The sequence below is a fragment of the Diabrotica undecimpunctata genome, chromosome 3 (genome assembly GCF_040954645.1).
Source record: "Diabrotica undecimpunctata isolate CICGRU chromosome 3, icDiaUnde3, whole genome shotgun sequence".
NCBI lineage: Eukaryota > Metazoa > Arthropoda > Insecta > Coleoptera > Chrysomelidae > Diabrotica > Diabrotica undecimpunctata.
The window spans coordinates 103,292,552-103,296,136 of record NC_092805.1 but is presented as its reverse complement, the minus strand read 5'-3'; positions in this window follow the sequence as shown (position 1 = coordinate 103,296,136).

The window sequence follows — 3,585 nt, the reverse complement described above, 5'->3', positions numbered from 1 at the left end:
GATTATAGAAGTTCAGAATATTCTTTGAACATCGTAGATAAAGGAGAAGATTCAATTTAAGATTAAAAATGTACAAAGTGTGATCAAAGTGTACTTGTGGTCCTTGTGAACATAATAACATGGGCGTTCGTATGGGAGGCCTAGTGAATTTAACCCCCCTGGGATTTTGGCCAACCCTTTAGAACCATGGGCATGATGTTAGTGTTATGGAACATATCAATCTTCAGATTTCCTGGTTGGGACAAAAGCGATTTCAGGATCATAAAACATATGGTCTTTACTATCATTATAAGTAGTAAGACAACGCCCATCGTTTATTTGAAATTCAAAAACATATTATGGCGATAATAAACAAAAAATTAAACATTCTAAGCAATATGCGATAAAGCATAGATTTTGTCGTACTGCAGCCAATTGGCTTTTTGTACATTATGTATATTTTTAAACTTTAAAAAATAAAGGCAGATATCGAGCACAGTTTTATTAATCAAATCTTGCCCAAGTATTTTCGCGCACTAGAGCATCCTCAGGGACATTTCGTCAGTTTCGGGCTATCCAACAATTCCAGAATGTGACGAAACTGACGAAATGCCCCCGAGGATGCTCTAGTGAGCGAAAGTACTTGGGCAAGATTTGATTAATAAAACTGTGCTCGATAGCTGCCTTTCTTGGTAATATTGTTCAACAAATGGTATTCCACACAAAACCTCGTAGTTCCGTCTTTCTTCTTGACCAGGACCACTGGAGAGGCACATGGGATGATAAAAGGTTCTATAACCCCTCTTTCTTGATTTCCTGAACAATCATTTTAACTTTCTCACTCTTCTCGAACTGTCTCGATTCTCGAACCGCTAGCACGTGCGTACTTGTGTGCAAAATGTGCCAAATGTCATTATTTCGACCAGTTACCCCAAATTAAAAAAAAAATTTCTACGAATTTAATCTTTTAGTGACAGATTTTTTTTAAATTTTTTAATTCTTACTTCACCGTTTTGAGTCCACTGCTGGACATAGGCCTCCCGTAAATAATTTCAATGCATTACACCTTGAGCACCCTGAATCCAGTTGTGCTGAATGCGCTTGATGTCATCTGACCACCTTGTTGGAGGACGTCCTCGATTAAGATAAGCATCGTGTCTAGGTCTCTATTCCAGAATTTTCTTCGTCCACCTTCTATCTTTTAATCTGGCAACATGTCCCGCCCAGTTCCATTTCAATGTTGTAATCCTTTGAACTACGTCAGTAACACCAGTTTTTCTCCTAATTATTGTATTTGATACTCTGTCTCTGAGGGATATATTTGGCATTGACATCTCCATCACTCTCTGTGTCACTTGTATTTTATTGATTATTTTTATGGTAAGGGTCAATGTTTATGCTCCATACGTTCGAATTGGGAGTACACATTGATCAAAGACCTTCCTTTTCAAGTACATGGGAATATTTGATCTAAAGACTTCTCTTAGTTTTCCGTAAGCCGCCCATGCCAGTCCTATTCTCCTGTTTAGCTCCGTTGTTTGATCTTCCTAATTTAAGTAGCCGAGATATTTATAGCTATGCACCTGTTCAATTTGTGTGCCGTTAGGTGAGATGTTTTTCGCCAATACTAGGTTCAGGTTGGTCATATATTGTGTTTTGGAGAAATTAATTTTTAGTCCAACTCGTGTACACGAACTCTGAAGGTCTTGAAGAAGCTGGCAGGCATGATCTACCCGGTCTGCAATAAGGACTATGTCATCTGCAAATCTCAAGTTGTTCAGAAATTCTCCATTTATGTTGACTCCAATATTCTCCCAATTATTGTTTCTCATAGCACTCTGCAGCAAAGTGGTGAATAGCTTAGGAGAGATGGTATCTCCTTGCCTAATACCCCTCTCGAAGGGAAATGTATTTGTGTTGCCATAATACATTCTAACTGCAGCTGTTGCGCTATTATATATATTCCGAAGAAGAGTTGTGTACCTATGCTCAATACTGCGCTATGTAAGAGCTCTTAACATGGAGCTATGCTTGTATTCTGTAACTTTCTCTATTAAGGATTTTATTACTTGTAGGTGGTCATTCGTTCCAAAGCGACTCCTAAATCCGACCTGCTCTAATGGTTGGTGAAAATTCATCTTAGGTTCCAGTCTGTTAGTAATTATTCCCATAAAAAGCTTATATAAATGAGATAACAAGCTGATAGGTCTGTAGTTTCCAATTTCTGTTACATCTCCTTTTTTGTGCAATATTATCATAATGGCACTATTCCATTTTTCTGATGTAACTCCTTCAAAGAGGCAGGCATTATAAAGGGTTTGTAAAGCTTTTATGACGCATTCGCCTCCTAATTTTAGCATTTCACTTATAATGCCATCTTCTCCAGGTGATTTGTTGTGCTTCATACCTTTCAACGCTGATTCGATTTCCCCTTCGATTATATCTGGAAGTTCCTCTGATCCTCGATTTTGTATGGCTGGGATTTCCACCTTTGGAATGTGAGCATCTCAACGATATAATGTTCTATAGTACTCTTCCATAATTTTCATAATTTCTTGTTGTTCATATACAGCATATCCTTGTCTATTTTTCAGCTTATAAATGTTCCTGGTTCCTGTCTTTAACTTTCGTTTTAGAACTTTAAGGCTTTGTGCCTTGTGTAAGTTTTTCATTTTTTCTTGTTTGCTTAACTTGACAGTTCTTCTGTGCCTTCCTTAGAGCGTCCACCTTTGCATTATGTTGTTCAATATCGGTTTTATCTTGCACGTCATTCTGAAGGTTTCTATCTATTTCTTCCTGGTATGCCCTTGTGTTAGTAATCGCAGTGAACGTAACATTTTTAGTCCTTGTTACCATATTTCTTCGTTCCTTCTTTGCGTTCAAGACTACCTTCGCTCTAACCATTCTATGGTCACTTCCGGTTGAAAATTGATTTAATACAGTTACGTCTTGAACAGCGTCTTTTTTGTTAGTAAATATAAATTCAATTTCGTTCTTGTTCAAGCCATTTGGTGATTGCCAAGTCCACTCTCTATGGGGGCTTTTTTTAAAATGGGTGTTCATGACATATAGTCTGTGTAGCAGAAGAAATTCTATAAGAGTTTGACCCCCTTCGTTTCTGTCGCCATATCCGTGAGGTCCAAATACAAACTCCGAATCATCCTGCTTGTAGCCTATTTTTGTGTTTAGGTCTCCCATCAGTATGGTATAGTTGTTGGTGGATACCTCTTCTAGCACAGTGTTAACGTCATCGTAGAACCATTCAACTTCTTCGTCTGTGTGAGCACTGGTAGGTGCCTGGATGATCTTTAATCGAATTTTTTCGTTTATTTTGTAGATAAGATAAATAACTCTATCACTTATGCTTTTAATTGTAAGTATATTCTTCGTGTGTTTTTTATTTATCATAAATCCGACGCCACCATTAGACGATTCTCCTCTATAGTGAAATAGATTTCCCGACGAAAGTATCATTTGTTCTTCGTCTTTTCGCCGTACTTCAGATAATCCAAGTATATCCCATTTTATATGCTTCAGCTCGTTTTCAAGTTTCTCAAGTTTTTCGTCCTCCATCAATGTTCTGGTGTTATATGTTGCCATAAACCA